We start from the raw sequence: 18,044 nt of genomic DNA, 5'->3' as shown, positions 1-18,044 counted from the left end.
CAACTATTTACAATATTTATGAATGATTTGGATAGGAAAGTGAGTATTGTATCGTCGGGTTTGCAGATCTCACAATATGAGGATGCAAGGCAAGTAAAGAGGATGACACAACGAAAGATGTAGACAAGTTAAGTGAGTGGACAAAAACTTGGCTGGTGAAATATGATATGGGAAATCAATGCCGAAAACAAACTTAAAAATATCTAGAGCAGAGAGGCATGTAAAATATTATTCTATGTTCCATCTAGATTCTGCAAGTATATTATGGGCAAAAGTGTAACTAGGGAGAGAATTGAAGATCATTCTCAGCGACGGGTCAAGTACAGAAAGACTTGAAGGGTGGCTAATGTTGTGCTCTGGTCAATGCCGTTAGACAATAGAAGGTAGACGAGAGCAGAGCAGTAAATGTTGTCTACGTGGACTTTAGTAAAGCCTTTGACAAGGTTCCACACAGTAGACTGGTTAGTAAACTTCGATCACTTGAGATTCAGGGAACGCTTACCAATTGGATACAAAATTGGGTTGAGATAGGAGACAGAGGGTTGTTTTTCAGACCGGAAGTCTGTGACCAGCAGTGTTCCACAGGGATCAATGCTGGGTCCACTGTTGTTTTTCATTTATATAAATGATTTGAATGCGAATTTAGGAAGCGTGGTTTGTAGGTTTGTGGATGGTGCCAAAATTGGTGGTATAGAACATAGAACATAGAAAAATACAGCGCATTTCAGGCCCTTCGGCCCTCGATGTTGTGCCGACCGAAGCCTACCTAACCTACACTAGCCCAGTAACCTCCATATGCTTATCCAATGCCCGCTTAAATGACCATAAAGAGGGAGAGTCCACCACTGCTACTGGCAGGGCATTCCATGAACTCACAACCCGCTGAGTAAAGAATCTACCCCTAACATCTGTCCTATACCTACCACCCCTTAATTTAAAGCTGTGTCCCCTAGTAACAGCTGACTCCATTAGCGGAAAAAGGTTCTCACTGTCAACCCTATCTAAACCCCTAATCATCTTGTACACCTCTATCAAATCTCCCCTAAACCTTCTTTTCTCCAATGAGAACAGCCCCAAGTGCCTCAGCCTTTCCTCATACGATCTTCCTACCATACGAGGCAACATCCTGGTAAACCTCCTCTGCACTCGTTCCAATGCCTCCACATCCTTCCTATAGTATGGCGACCAAAACTGCACACAATACTCCAGATGAGGCCGCACCAGAGTCTTATACAACTGCAACATGACCTCAGGACTCCGCAACTCAATTCCTCTACCAATAAAGCCCAGTACACCATATGCCTTCTTCACAGCACTATTTACCTGGGTGGCAACTTTCAGAGATCTGTGTACATGGACACCAAGATCCCTCTGCTCATCCACACTACCAAGTAGCCCACCATTAGCCCAGTAATCCATCTTCTTGTTACTACTACCAAAGTGAATGACTTCACACTTAGCTACATTGAACTCCATTTGCCACCATTCTGCCCAGCTCTGCAACTTATCTATATCCCGCTGTAACCTGCCACATCCTTCTTCGCTGTCCACAACTCCACCGACTTTCGTGTCATCCACAAACTTGCTCACCCAGCCTTCAAGCCCCTCCTCCATGTCATTTATAAAAATGACAAACAGCAGTGGTCCCAAAACAGATCCTTGCGGAACACCGCTAGTAACTGCACTCCAAGATGAACCTATACCATTAACTACTACACTCTGTCTCCTTCCAGCCAGCCAATTCCTAATCCAAACCTCTAATGCACCCTCAATGCCATACCTCCGTAGTTTTTGCATTAGCCTGCCATGGGGTACCTTATCGAACGCCTTGTTAAAATCCATATACACCACATCTACTGCTTTACCCTCGTCCACTTCCTTGGTCACCTTCTCAAAGAACTCAATAAGGTTTGTGAGGCACGACCTGCCCTTCACAAAACCATGCTGACTATCCTTGATCACATTATTCCTATCCAGATGTTCATAAATCCTATCCCTTACAATTCTCTCCAAGACTTTGCCGACAACAGAAGTGAGACTCACTGGTCTATAGTTACTCGTGCTATCCCTACTCCCCTTCTTCAACAAGGGGACCACATTCGCTATCCTCCAGTCTTCTGGCACTATTCCCGTAGACAACGACGACATAAAAATCAAGGCCAATGGCTCCGCTATCTCCTCCCTAGCTTCCCAGAGGATCCTAGGATAAATGCCATCAGGCCCAGGGGACTTATCTATTTTCATCCTTTCCAGTATTCCCCAGACCTCTTCCCTACATACCTCAAGGCCATCCATTCTAATCACTTGTGACTCAATATTCACATCAGCAACAGTGTCCTGTTCCTGAGTGAATACTGACGAAAAGTATTGATTTAGTGTCTCTCTAATCTCCTCCGCCTCCACGCACAACTTCCCACTACTATCCTTGACTGGACCGATACCTACCCTAGTCATCCTTTTATTCCTGACGTACCTATAGAAAGCCTTTGGGTTTTCCCTAATCCTACCAACTAAGGACTTTTCATGTCCCCTTCTCGCTGCTCTTAGCTCTCTCTTTAGATCCTTCCTGGCTACCTTATAACTCTCAATCGCCCCAACTGAACCTTCACGCCTCATCTTTACATAGGCTGCCCTCTTCCCTTTCACAAGGGATTCCAATTCCTTATTAAACCACGGCTCCCTCACAAGATCCTTTACTCCCTGCGTGACTGGTACGTACTTATCAAGGACACCCATTAGCTGTTCCTTGAACAATCTCCACATATCATTTGTGTTCTTCCCTTGAAGCCTATTTTTCCAATCCACACATCCTAAGTCATGCCTCACCGAATCATAATTTCCCTGCCCCCAGCTATAACTGTTGCCCTGCAGTGCACACTTATCCCTCTCCATCACTAGAGTAAAAGTCACCGAGTTGTGGTCATTGTCCCCGAAGTGCTCACCTATCTCCAAGTCTAACACCTGGCCTGGTTCATTACCTAGAACCAAATCCAGTATAGCCTCACCTCTTGTTGGCCTGTCTACATATTGTGTCAGGAAACCCTCCTGCACACATTGGACAAACACCGACCCATCTAACGAACTCGAGCTATAGCTTTCCCAGTCAATATCTGGGAAGTTAAAGTCCCCCATAACAACCACCCTGCTACTTTCACTCTTCTCCTGAATCATCCTCGCAATACTTTCCTCTACTTCTCTCAGACTATTAGGAGGCCTGTAGAAAACTCCTAACGGGGTGACCTCACCTTTCCTATTTCTAACCTCAGCCCAAACTACCTCAGATGGCAAGTCTTCCTCCATCGTCCTTTCCACCGCTGTAATACTATCCTTGACAAGCAATGCCACACCTCCCCCTCTTTTACCCCCATCTCTGACCCTACTAAAACATTTAAACCCTGGAACCTGCAACAGCCATTCCTGTCCCTGTTCTACCCACGTCTCTGTAATGGCCACAACATCGAAGTCGCAGGTACCAACCCAAGCTGCAAGTTCACCTACCTTATTTCTTATACTTCTCACATTGAGGTATACACACTTCAAGCCACCTTCCTGCTTACAGGCACCCTCCTTCGAGATCGATGCCATGTTCCTAACCTCCCTACACTCAAGGTCCTGTACCCTAAAGCTACAGTCCAGGTTCCCATGCCCCTGCAGAGTTAGTTTAAACCCTCCCAAAGCGCACTAGCAAACCTCCCCCCAAGGATACTGGTGCCCCTCAGGTTCAGGTGTAGACCATCCTGTTTATAGAGGTCCCACCTTCCCCAGAAAGAACCCCAGTTGTCCAGAAACCGGAATCCCTCCCTCCTGCACCATCCCTGTAGCCACGCATTTAACTGTTCTCTCTCCCTATTCCTCGACTCTCTATCACGTGGCACGGGTAACAAACCAGAGACAACAACTCTGTTCGTTCTAGCTCTGAGCTTCCAACCTAGCTCCCTGAAAGCCTGCCTAACATCCTCACCCCTCTTCCTACCTATGTCGTTGGTGCCAACGTGGACCATGACCTGGGGCTGCTCCCCCTCCCCCAAAAGGACCCGGAAAACACGATCAGAGACATCACGTACCCTTGCACCTGGGAGGCAACATACCAATCGTGAGTCTCTGTCGCCCCCGCAAAACCGTCTATCTGTGCCCCTCACTATTGAGTCCCCAATAACTATCGCTCTACCTTTCTCCACCCTTCCCTTCTGAGCAACGGGGACAGGCTCCGTGCCAGAGGCCTGAACCTCATTGCTTACCCCTGGTAAATCATCCCCCCCACAAGTATCCAAAACGGTATACTTATTCTTGAGGGGAATGACCGCAGGGGGTCCCTGCACTGGCTGCTTCCTCCCACTCCCCCTCGCTGTCACCCATCTCTCTATAACTTTCGGAGTAACTACTTCCCTAAAGCTCTGATCTATGACCACCTCTGCCTCCCGAATGATCCGCAGTTCATCCAACTCCAGCTCCAGTTCCCTAACACGGTCTTGGAGGAGCTGGAGATGGGTGCACTTCTTGCAAGTGTAATCAGCAGGGACGCTAGTGGCTTCCCTCACCTCATACATGTTGCAAGAGGAACATTGCACTGCCTTCGCTGCCATCCCTCTAAAAGGTAAACTTTAAAAACTAGATCTAAAGAAACAAACAAGCAAAATGCAGCACTTACCTGCTTACCACAACGGGTCTTATTATTAAGTTAGAGGAGGAGGGCGGGCGGGAGGCTCTACCTCTGTAGTGCCTCAGGTTCCTCGCCTGCGCGCTTTTATAAGAAAAAAACCTTCCCAGGTAAGCTAGCGCGACACCAGCTTCCGGGTCCGCTAGGCGCTTAAAAAAACTTTAAATTTTAGCCGTTAAAAAAAACAATAACTGGACTATACCGCGACTTAAAAAAACACAACCAGACAGCCATTACCTGCTCCGCCGAGAGAGTGAGCTAGAGGAAACCCATGCAGACACAGGGAGAACCTGCAAACTCCACACAGGCAGTCACCCGAGGCTGGAATCAAACCTGGGACCCTGTTGCTGTGAGGCAGCAGTGCTAACCACTGAGCCACGCATATGACCTAAGTGGTACAGTAGATAGAGAAGAAGGCTGCCTAAGATTACAAAGGGATCTTGATCAATTGGGTCAGTGGGCTAAGGAGTGGCAGGTGGAGTTTAATTTGGATAAATGTGAAGTGTAGCATTTTGGTAAGATGAACAAGGGTAGGATTTATGCAGTCTTCACTTTCTCCCACTGGACAATATTGTTTGAAAGCAGTGTGACGGGTAGGCTAAGTGGTTAAGAAGGCGTTTAGCACACTTCCCTTCATTGCTTGGATCATTAAGTCCAGGAGTTTGAATGTCATGTTGTGGTTGTGCAGGAAGTTTGGTGAGGCCGCTTTTGGAATACTGTGTACAGTTCTGGTTGCCCGGCCAAGGAAAGATATTTTTAAATTGGAGAGGGATCAGAAGAGATTTACAAGGATGTTGCCGGGACTGGAGGGTTTGAGTTTTAAGGAGAGGATGGATATGCTGGGACATTTTTCACTGGAGCTTAGGAAGTTGAGGTTGACCATATAGAGGTTTATAAAATCATGAGGGACATAGATAAAGTGAGTAGCAAAGGTCTTTTCCCTGGAGTAGGGAAGTTCATAACACAAGGGCATATTTTTAAGGTGAGAGGGGGAAGACCTAAAAGGTACACGAGGGGCAACTTTTTCATATAGGATGGTTTGTATGTGGAATGAACAGCCAGATGTAGTGACAGAGACAGGTACAGTTACACCATTTGGAAGACAACTGGACAGGTACATGAATAGGAAAAGTTTAGATGGATATTGGCCAAATGCAGGTAGATGGGGCTAGTTTGGTTTGGGAAACTGCAACGACACATTTGACTGAAGGGTTTATTCCTTACAGTGTTCCAACAGTCTAAATCCAATTCTAAATCTTGTGTGCCTTTGAGAATAGTTTGCCATTATGTATGCCAAGTTTTAGTTTTGTGTCTATGGAGAGATTCCAAGCTACAGCAGTTTACAAAAAATAATAGTGTAGAGTCTGTCTGAAATGGAAATGTTCAATGCATGCCGTGAGATAAATAGACATCTCTATTTTTGTTTTTAAAAGATTGATTATTAATTTAAGTTTTTTGTTCTGGCGTTGAGGTCCCAGCAGACAGAGCACTGTTTTTCAGATGTCACGCATATAGCCTGAAACAAGCAATTGAATGACACAGGATCAGTGCAGCTGTTAAATGAACAACATGATTATTTTTGGATTGAAAGTACAGCACTGTTTAATGTTACACTATTGAGTCAGATGATTTTTAAAAATTATTTATCATTGGTCTTTGTAGCAAATAAAGCCTGCCTTGTTCTTCCTCAATTTACTTCAGTCTGACATCTAAAGAAAAATGAATGAAAATCTATTTGCAAAATGTCAGACCATAAACATTGTAGCATAAATAGGACAGTTAATTCTCTACCCCCTCGGCTCACAGCCTCATTCCTGATGAAGGGCTGTTGGCCGAAATGTCGATTTTCCTGCTCCTCAGATGCTGACTGACCTGCTGTGCTTTTCCAACACCACATTCTCGACTCTGATCACCAGCATCTGCAGTCCTCACTTTCTCCCATTTAACTGTCAAGTCTGCTCCACCCTTCAATGAGATGATGGCTGATGTGATAATCTTTAACTCAACTTTCCTGTCTTTTCCCAATAACCTTTGGTTCCCTTACTGATTAAAAATCACTCCATCTCAGCCTTAAATATAAAAAAAATTCAGCCTTGACATTCCTATGTAGTAAAGAATTCCACAGATTCATTATCTTCAAAGAAATTTCCCCTCATCTCCAACTTAAACATATAAATTCTTATCCTGAGATTATGCTCTGGTCTTAGACTGTCCCACAAAAGGAATCACATCTGTTCCACATCTGCCTTGTCGAGTACTGTAAGAGTCTTGTATGTTTCAATAAGGTCCCTTTGCATTCCAGTGTAATGGACAACTTCATAAAACAGCCACTCCATACCTAGTACCTAGGTATCAGTCTAGTGAATCTTCTCTGGACTGTCTTCAATCTCATTATGTCTTTCTTTAGCGAAGGGACTCAAAAGAATTCATAATAATTTAGCTGTCATAATCCAGCTGTCGTAACGAATCTAGTGCCTTGTGTAGGTTTAGAAAAACCTCCCTACTTTTATACTCTGTTCCCTTTGAAACAAAAGCAAATCGATTTTTTTGTCTTCCGTATTACCCGCTGAACTTGGATGCTATCTTTTTGTGATTCATGCGTGAGGGCAACTTAAATCCCTCTATTATAGGTTTCTTTCCACTTTCCCCAGTTAATTAATATTGAGCTCCCCTGTTCTTCCTGTAAAGTGTAAAACCTCACATTTTCTCACATTATTTAGATGTTACAACAGGGCACTTAGATAAGTTCAAGGTACTCTAGCAGAGCCAACATGGTTTTGTCAAAGGAAAATTGGTTTATTGGAGCTCTTTGAAGAGGTAATCTGTGAGATAGATAAAGGGGAACCATGGATGTATTTGTATTCAGATTTCCAGGAGGCACTTGACAAGGTGCCACATCAAAGGTTATTGCGGAAGATAAAAGCTAATGGTGGAGAGGTTAACATATTAGCAGGATTAGAAAATTGGCTAGCATAGCATAAGAATAAATTGGCCATTTTCAGGCTGGCAGGACGTCACAAGTCACAGGAGTCGGTGCTGGCACTTCCATTCTTTATCATTTAAATAAATGATTTGGATAAGGGATTGAAGCTATGGTAGCTAAATCTGCCGATGACACAAAGATAGGTAGGAAAATGAGTATTGAAGGTGACATAAGGAACCAACAAAAGATATGGATAGGTTATGTGAGTGGACAGAGATCAGGCAAATGGAATATAATGTGGGAAAGTGTGAAATTGCCCACTTTGGTAGAAGAAATAAAAAAGAAGCACATGATTTACATGTTGCAGAGCACTGAAATTCAGAGGGATCTGGGTGTCCTAGTTCATGAATTGCAGAGTATTGGTATGCAGGTAAAGTAAGTAATCAGGTAAGCTAATAGAATGTTATGTTTTATTGTGAAAGGATTTGAATGCAAGAATAGAAACGTTATGTTTCAGTTATAGAGGACATGGCACAGTCTGCATCTGGAGTACTGCATACAGTACTGGTCACTTTACTTACAGAAATGTGTTAGTGCATTGGAAGCACTTTAGAGAATACATACTAAACTAATTTCTGGAGTGGGTGGATTGCCTTTTGACAAAAGGCTAGATCGACTAGGTCTTTATTCTCAGAAGAGTCAGACGTGACTTAATTTAAGTGTACAAGATCCTGAGGGGACTTGGTCAGGTGGATTTTGAAAGGATTTCTCTTGTGAGAAATTCTAGAACCGGGGTAATGGTTAAGAATAAATTAAATGGGTCACCTATTTAAAACTGAGATGAGGAAATTTTTTTTCTTTCAGCAAGTTGAGAGTCTTTGGAATTCTCTTCCTCAATAGGCAGTGGATGCCGAACCTTTAAATATTTTTAAGGCATAACTGGATAGCTTCTTGATCACCAAGGATGAGAAAGAATATCAGGGGTAAGCGGTCATGTAGAATTAAGGTTAAGATCTGATCAGCCATGATTCTACTGGGTTGTGGAGCAGGATAAAAGGGCAGAGTGACTTAGTCTTAGTTTGTATTGACCTATTAGGTGGGGCACAAGGACGACAGTGCTCTATTAATTCTGTTCTATTGTGTTGCCCTGACGTGTTTGTTAAAAATCTTTCAGGAAGTATGGATGTGGCTGGCTGGACCAGCATATATTACTCATCCCTAGCTATCTGAGAAGTTGTGGTGATGGTGAATTGCCTTCCTGGACTCATAGTCCATGATGGGTAGTTATACGCACAATGATGTTAGGGATTTTGACCGTGGAAGGAACAGTTGTATACTTTCAAGATGTGGAGATCGCCTAGGGTGGGACAAAGTAAGAAGTCACATGACACCAAGTTATAGTCCAACAGATTTGTTCAAAATCACAAGTTTTCTGAGCACTGCTCCTCTGTTTAGATGAAGTGGGGAGAGGCGCACAGGCATGGAATATATAGGTGGAGAGATAAAGGCAAGATGATTCCAGGTAATTAAGAGTGTCAACAGATAAGCACACAGTTAAAAATCACTCCAAAAGCTAATGCTTCCAAATAAACCTGTTGGACTATAACCTGGTGTTGTGTGATTTTTAACTTTGTACACCCCAGTCCAACACCGGCGTCTCCAAGTCATTACTGATAAGTACATATAGTGTGATAGGGTGTCAACAGGCTGATAATAAGTCTCTGCAGGTAATCAAGAGTGTCAACAGATTACTGCGAACAGTGTGAGTAAAGTGTCAAGAACTGAATAATAAATGAGGGGATGACCTATGAAACAATTAATTAAGGCAGAGAGATGATTACAAATAATCAAAAGTAAGATAGTGCTAGAGACAAATCACTTAGCTGGAATAGATATCAGAGTCGCGTGACGAGGATCTAGCAAAAGCAACAAGTCATCAAAAACTGTACGCTAACCAAGGCAGAGATATAATCACAAATCATCAAGGTAATAGTGTCAAAACAGGCCAGCGAGGAAGATTTTACAAACACATACAGTATTTTCAAGAGGAGGGTGCAGCATAATGGTGAAGTCATTAGCATCGTAATCCAGAGCCCCAGGCTAATGTTCTGGAACCATGAGTTTGAATCCCACCAACACAGGTGAAATCTGAATTAATTGTTTTTGGACATCTAGAGTTAGAGGCTAGTCTGATGGTAACCATGTTGATTGAACCAATTATATCTACTCTCTTCTAGATCATAGAATCCCTATAGTGTGGAAGCAGGCCATTTGTCCCATCAAGTCCACACTGATCCTCTGAAGAACATCCCACACAGACCCACCTCCTACTTTATCCCTGTAACCCTGCATTTCCCATGGCCAACCCACATGACCTGCACATCTTTTGGACTGTGTGAGGAAACTGGAACAGATGCAGTGAAAAGGTGCAAACTCCACATAGACAGTGGCCCAAGGGTGGAATCGAACTTGGGTCCCTGATGCTGTGAGGCAGCAGTGCTAACCACTGAGCCAGCATGCCACTCCATGATGGTGATGGTTGTGCATTTGGAAGGTGATATCTAAGGAGCCTTTGTAAATCTCTGTAATGTATCTTGTAAATGACACACACTGCTGCTACTGAGCGTCAGTGATAGAGGAACAAATGTTTGAAGAAATGGTGCCATTCAAGTGGGCTGCTTTGTTCTGGACAGTGTCATGTTTTACGTGTTGCTGGAACTGTTCATCCAGATAGGTATATTATATCACACTCCTGACTTGTGTCTTGTAGAAGATGGACAGGCTCTGGGGAGTCAAGAGTGTGTAACTCAGTATGGGATTCCTAGCCTTTGACCTGTTCTTGTGGCAGGAGAGTCTATGTTTCAAGCATAAGCCCTTCATCAGGAATGAGGGGGTTGCCCAAGGGGGCTGAGAGATAAATGGGAAGGTGGGGCTGGGGGGAAGGTAGCTGGGAATGCGATAGATAGATGAAGGTGGGGCTCAAGGAGATAGGTCAGAGAGGAGGGTGGAAGGGATAGGGGGGAAGGAAGCTGGACAGGTAGGACAGTTCAAGAAGGTGGTGCCGAGCTGGAAGGTTGGATCTGGGATAAGGTGGGGGGTGGAAAAATGAGGAAACTGGTGAAATCCACATTGATCCCATGTGATTGGAGGGTCCCAAGGCAGAAGATGAGGCGTTCTTCCTCCAGACATCAGATGGTTAGGGGATGTCTTTCCCTCCCAACCCCTATCTGTTTCATAGAGGTCATTCCCTCCACCAACTCACTCTCCACTCCCGGCACCTTCACCTGCCATCGCAAGAAGTGCAAACCTGCACTCACTCCTGCCCCCTCACCTCCATCCAAGGCCCCAAAGGATCCTTCCACATTCGACAGAGATTTACCTGTACTTCTACACATGTCATCTGCTGTGTCCGTTGCTCTTGATGTGGTCTCCTCTACACTGGGGACACAGGACGACAACTTGCAGAATGTTTCAGAGAACATCTCTGGAATGCACGCATTAAACAACTCCACTGCCCAGTGGCTGAACACTTCAACTGCCCCTCCCATTCCATCAAGGACATGCAGATCCTGAGCCATCTCCATCACCAAACCCTAACCACCCAACACCTGGAGGAAGAACGCCTCATCTTCCACTTTGATCCGGTATGGTTGGATGGTCCCAATGTAGATTTCACCAGTTTCCTCATTTTCCCTCCCCCCACCTTATCCCAGATCCAACCTTCCAACACAGCACCACCCTCTTGAACTGTCCTACCTGTCCATCTTCCTTCCTATCTATCTGCTCCACCCTCCTGTCCGGCCTATCACCATCACCCCCACCTTCATCTACCTATTGCATTCCCAGCTACCTTCCCTCCAGCCCCATCTCCTCCCATTATCTTGAAGCCACCTTGTGCCACCGCGCCCCCCCCCCCCATTCCTGATGAAGAGCTTATGCTCAAACTGTCGACTCTCCTGCTCCTCGGATGCTGCCTACTGGCTGTGCTTTTCCAACACCACACTCTTCCACTCTGATCTCCAGTATCTGCAGTCCTTACTGTCTCTTGCTCTTGTAGCCACAATATTTATTTGCCTAGTACAATTTAGTCTCAATCAGTCGTAAATCCCAGGATGTTAACAGTGGGAAATTCAGTGAAGGTAATGCCATTGAATGTCAAGAAGCAGTGGTAAGATTCTGTGTTGTTAGAGAGGGTCATTGGCTGGCATGGTTTAACATGAAAGTTAATTGTAACATTCAGCCTAAGCCTGGATATTGTCCAGATCCTGTTGCATTTGAACATGGACTGATTCAGTATCTGAAAAGTTGCAAGTGGTGTTGACCATTGTGCAATCATTTGTAAAAATCCTCATTTCTGACCTTAGGATGGAGGGAAAATCATTGAGAAGAAGCTGAGGATAGTTTGGTCAAGGACACTATGTAGAGGAACTCCTGCAGAGATGTCCTGGAGCCGAGATGACTGACCTCCAAAAGCCATCCTGCTATGTGCCAGGTATGACTACAACCAGTGGAGAGTTTCCCCCTGATTTCCCATTCTTTGTAGTTTTGCTTGGGCACCTTATTGCCACAGTCTCTAAAATATGGCCTTGATGTCAGGGGCAGTCACTCACCTCACCTCTTGAGGTCAGCTCTTTTCTCCATATATGAACCAAAGTTGTAGTTGGTTCAGGGGCTGTGTGGTCCTGGCAGAACTCAAACCATCATTCAATGAGCATATTAACGCTCCTTTTAGCAGTTCTAATGACCTCTTCCATCGTTTTTCTAATGGCCTCCTCCAATCTAGATACCTCTAAGAACTTTGGTTTCCTTCAACTCTCATCTCTTGGTGCATCTCTGATTTTAATTGCACTGCTCTGGTTGTTCAGTTCTGGAATTCCCTCCCTGGACCTCACCAACTTTCCACACCCGTCTCTAGTTACATGTGACAATAACAAATCAAATCAAAAAAGTTTGCTAATAATTTGATCAAGCTATTATCCATCTGTCTTAATACTGTCTCACCTTATCTAGCTTGCTGTCAAATATTTACTTGATAAAGTTCCTGTGAAACACCTTTGGACATTTTAAGTAATTGAGGGTAGAATAGAAATGCATGGGTGTTGCTGCACAAATGAGTCAATCAATTGTTCAATACTTCACAACTTAAACATCTGGTACTTAATGTATGTATAGTGTTCCATGTTTATTGTTGTAATTGATGACATCTCATTGTCAAAAATAAAAAAAACTTCCAGTATGATTTGTATTAACCTTCAAAATGTCAGACGTTTTTGCTGGAGTTCAAAACAGGAAAGGAGTAGCAGAGGAAATGTAGATCACCAGTCATGTTCCAAACATCAAGCGTCTTGTTTGTGTCATATGATCTGCTTTTTGGAAAACCCTTTCCCAATATACAGTAATCCTTGCTCATAAGCTTTTAACAATGCACGTATAAATTATCCTCAAAATAGTACCTTTTCCTGGTGACAAGGCTGGCATTTCTTGCTCATCCCCCATTGCCCTGAAGCAGTGAAAAGCTGGTTCTGTCCTTCCAGAAATAGATATTGTTTTTTATAGTCAATGGCTTGCAAGATCATATCAGAAGGCATTAAACGTCAACCACAAAGTGTTAAGATGAGAGTCATCAACAAGCAAGAATGAGTACAGGGACCAGGTTCCTTTCCTTTCCCTTCCTTTCAGGGGCATTCGTGACTGAGTTGAGCTTTTATGATGTTTGGGCTGCAATCATCATCATTATTTTGTGCCAATATTGGACACAAAACTGGGTTGATCTTACTCATGTAATATCCAATGGGAGTATATTGGATTGAAGAGATTATCAAACAATATCTGAAGTTCTTGCATTATGTCAAGTGGATGCTTAAAGTAGAGGACTTAATGCACTGCTCAGCAATGATGATCTCTGACCTCAATAATTCCAAAATACATCCCTCTCATAAAAATATGCCTTTATTTCCACCCTCTCTACATTTGTTGATGAGAAAATAAATTACTTCAAAATTTACAGTGATTGTAATATTGTTAGAATTTCACTCTTGTCTTCTATGTCTCTCTATTGTCAGAATATTTGTCTACCTCGGATAATTAAAGGTAATTGCCAATTTAATGCGAAGGAACAATTAATATTGGTCTCTGAAGTTTTCCAGACTGACACTCGCTTCCAAACCACTCTTACAGGTTTGCCAAGGATGAAACAAGAGGATAAAGAAAGATATGAGATGGACTGAGACATGCAGGTAAGATTTGGTCAGCAAGTTTCCAGGAAAACTTTTCAAATTGTTGCAGCGGATTCGGGACTTTTAAGGGCTGTGCATACTCAAACAAGTAAAGGAATGGCATTGTTACTCACCCACTTAAAGAGTGCAAGTGAAGAATGCTGAGAGTTTTTTAAAAATTTGATTTACTCCATAAACTCATTTTCTCAAAAATTGTAAATTTAAAGATGTTGTCAGATCGAAAATCATTTTTGTCAGGCATGTGGTTAATTTCTGATGCAAGTGTGGCTTGACAATTGCTCTAAGCATTGATAATTCACAACTGGGAGAGTGCACTTGAAATATATTTTGTAGAATTAGGTCTGAGCACAATGTCTGTGGCTAGGAAGTGGTTGTACTTCTTCAATTTGAAAACTCCTAGAACCGGGTTCTATTTGATCTGGAAATTTGCCTGCATAAACCTCACATGAATCAGATTTCTATTTTCCAGAACTGATCTTAGTGGTGTTTTGTTTTCAACGTTTACCAGGTTCGGGGGTTGCCAGTTAGATTTAATGGTGATTACAAAGTTGTTGAAATGAATGGAACATTTTCTTTTTGCAAGTGTCTCTGACAAAAACAACTTTAATCACTGAAAAAAGGACATTTGTGCTATAACTGTTCTTTTGCTATTATTGGTGCAGTTTGAGTTGTCCAAAGTAACGATCAGATTGTTTAGTATCCAGCTGGTTTTTATAGCATGGAAACACGTAAAGTTGTGATGCAAGTGGTGAGATAGAAGGCTGAAATGGTTTAAGCTTATTGATTGTTACTGCTGCATTGTACTTATTTTCTGAACAAAATGGAATAAAGGCATATTTAATGCATGTTATTGTAGATATCTCATTTGACAATGGTCTATTGAACCTCATGCTTATTGGCCAGAATTACAGGTGCAGAAGGTAAACAATGAACTCACCTGAATGTACTGTCTAGACTGTTATCTTGTGAATAGTGTTAACGGACCACTTATCTTTTACTGCAATGAATATCTGAGACTTGCACAATGTTTACTGGATATGTATTTACTCATGATCTTGGGACAACTGGTAATACTGGTATGGTGACTAACACATCACGAACTCATTTTATCCAGGGTGTGGTTGGTAGGTATTACTGTAATTAATGCTGCCAATAGTACAACCTGTAGTTTGTTTCTGTAACACCCTTGTCACAGTTCTTGGGACTGCCATGAGTCAGGTGGATTGCAAAAAAGGTCTCAGTTACACAACCTGTACAAAAAAAAAGAGACTCTGGTTTCTTTTCAATCCTTTTCATTTGGATTTATACCTATTCATACCTCATCTATCTTCAACGCTGTCGATCTTAAGATGAACATTAGCATGGCCTGGCCATTTCACCCCACATTAACAAGAATTAAGTCGTGAGTGTCAAGCTTTGCCTCTTTGCTATTGCTTTTGCCTCAGAAGTGGAAAGTTGTCACGGAATTGTCAAAAGCTAAGGAAAAGTATTGTTTATGCAGCAACTTGTTATGATTTGCACTGGAAGCAACTTCTATAGCAATGTACAAAAGGGAATATGCAGTTGAAAGGGAATAGTTTTGATGTAGTGGGGAAAAGGAAGAAAGTGGAACTAATTAGCTCATTTAGTAGACATGAGAAACCTGGTTTGATGGACAGAATGGCCTCCTTGTGTGCTGTACAAAGGCATGGTTTTAATATGGTTGGAGAGATACAGCTAATATCATGGGTGCTATTTTTCACATGACCAGGTGAATGTCAAAGAATACATGATACAATTAAATGCCAAGCAATGGAATTGTCTTAGTCTCCTGACCCAAACTTTATCCCTTGTTTTAAGCAAATAAACCAGTTATTCTTGCGATTTGTCTCCTAGCTGTGTTGGAACCTGCTGCACTCACAATTGGTCACTCTCAATTGCCTATGAAAGAGCAAGTTGGCTCACTGTGTGGTGCTTGGGGAACCTCTGAAGGTCAGAAAGATGATGTGTAAATGTGAATTCTTCCTTTACTTGCCGCTTTGGATCTACTATGTAGATGAAGGACTGAAGCGATTGTGCCCATAGCTCAGCCACCAATTTTGTTGCATCTTAACAAAGTGAGGAGAATTGGACTATGTTTCAATTCCTTTGATGCAAATTTTGTGCAAATACCCTGGTATAGCACAAGTACAGTGTTTACCCTGGGTAGCCCACACTAATGTTTATATAGCTGTCTTCATTATTAGATATTCTATCTGTGCAAAGACTGTCAATTCATTTGTTTCTCTGTAAAATGGTATCAGCACACATTCTCAATGAACAAAATGCAGCAAGTATGCTTTAAGGTAGAAGTGACAAAGGGGGGTATTCTCAAGAAAAGCACCATTCAAGTGTTACATTGCCAGATTATGGAGACAGTTGAACAGAGGGGGAAAAGATGGCATTTACATCTGAAGCCTGAGGTAAGAAAATGTAATGGTTTCCATTGTTTTCTTTGTTGCTTCATGAGATGTAGGTTCTGCAGGCAAAGCCAGCATTTGTTGCCTATCCATAATTACCCAGAGGGCAGTTTAGAATCAACCACATTGCTATGGGTCTGGAGTCACATGTAGGAAAGACAAGATAACCAATTTCTTTCCTCATTAATTCCACATTTATGAATTGGCTTCAAAATTCAACATTACTGTGGCGGGATTTAATCTCATGTTCCTGGGTGGTCTGAATTATTTGTCCAATGATACTGTCACAAGGCCACTGCATCCCATAGTGTTGAGAAAGACCAGGTACAGATTACCCCGTGATATATTTTTCAATTTCCAGAAGTAAAGAGAGAAGCAAATATTTATTCATTTCATCCGCCATTTCCTTATAGAGTCATATAGCATGGAAACAGACCCCTGAGTCCAACTCCTCCACGCCAAGCAGACATCCCAATCTGACCTAGTCTCATTTCCAACACTTTATCCACGATTAGCCTTCCCATCACTCTCCAGAGGGCTGACACTCACTTTACCTCCTCATTTCTTTCCTTTTTAAATACCTGTAGAAACTATTTCTCTCTCTAAGTCACTTCTTCTCATATCATTTCTTCTCCTGATTAATCCTCTGATTGTTCTCTGCCATTCTTTATAATGTGACCAATCATCTGATGTGCCACTTACCTTTGCATAGTCATATGGTTTATTTCTAAGGTGTCATGCTTTTCCTACACTATTTTGGTGAACCATGGATGATGGGTCCTCCCTGTAGGATTTTCCTATAGTAGGAATATACTTAGAGTATTCTGAAATGTCCCTTTTTAATGTTTGTAACTGTCTCTCAATTGTCTTTCTGGGCATGCTGGCCCAGTTCACTTTGTTAACTCCGCTTTCATACCAACATCGTTGCTCTTATTTACGTTTATAATACTAATCCTAGAAGCAATCATCTCCCTTTCAGACTGGATGTAAAATTCAGTTAGAGTTATAGAGATGCACAGCATGGAAACAGACCCTTCGATCTAACTCATGCATGCCGACTAGATATCCCAACCCAATCTAGTCCCACCTGCTGGCACCGGCCCATATCCCTTTAAACCCTTCCTATTCATGTACCCATCCAGATGCCTTAAAAATGTTGTAATGGTACCGGCCTCCATCACTTCCTCTGGCAGTTCACTCCATATGCACACCACCCTCTGCATGAAAAAGTTGCCCCTTAAATCCCTTTTAAATCTTTCCCCTCTCACCTTAAACCTATGCCCTCTAGTTCTGGACTCCCCAACCCAAGGAGAAGACCTTGTGTATTTACCCTATCCATGCCCCTCCTGATTTGAAAAAAACCTCTATAAGGTCGCTCCTCAGCCTCAAATTCTCCAGGGAAAACATCACTAGCCTGTTCAGCCTCTCCCTATCGCGAAAACCCTCCAACCCTGGCAACATCCTTGTAAACCCTTTCTGAACCCTTTTAAGTTTCGCAACAACTTTCCAATAGGAAGGAGGCCAGAATTGCACGCAATATTCCAACATTGGCCTAACCGATGTCCTGTACAGCTGCAACATGACCTCCCAACTCCTGTAAAGGAAAGCATACCAAATGCCGCCTTCACTATCCTATCTACCTGCGACTCCACTTTCAAGGAGCTGTGAACCTGCAATCCAAGATCTCTTTGTTCAGCAACACTCCCTAGGACCTTACCATTATGTGTATAAGTCCTGCTAAGATTTGCTTTTCAAAATGCAACTCCATCTGCCACTTCTCAACCCATTGG

General features: G+C 42.8%; 1 long non-coding RNA gene across 7 annotated transcripts in view; it reads left to right on the top strand.

Moving 5' to 3' along the window:
• Window positions 1-18,044, top strand: part of LOC132830941 (uncharacterized) — a 558,005-nt gene that overhangs the window by 393,937 nt on the left and 146,024 nt on the right. For 5 of the 7 annotated variants that reach the window (XR_009646452.1, XR_009646455.1, XR_009646453.1 and 2 more), the window contains 2 exons: window positions 11,945-12,072; window positions 13,758-13,816. This is a non-coding gene — a long non-coding RNA (uncharacterized LOC132830941). The remainder of the gene's footprint in view (window positions 1-11,944; window positions 12,073-13,757; window positions 13,817-18,044) is intronic. The other 2 variants (XR_009646457.1, XR_009646451.1) reach the window with 1 other exon arrangement.

Source organism: Hemiscyllium ocellatum, chromosome 3, assembly GCF_020745735.1.
Source record: "Hemiscyllium ocellatum isolate sHemOce1 chromosome 3, sHemOce1.pat.X.cur, whole genome shotgun sequence".
In the NCBI taxonomy this organism is placed as follows: Eukaryota; Metazoa; Chordata; class Chondrichthyes; order Orectolobiformes; family Hemiscylliidae; genus Hemiscyllium; species Hemiscyllium ocellatum.
The sequence above is the reverse complement of the archived record's forward strand: the minus strand, read 5'-3'. Positions and strand labels throughout refer to the sequence as shown.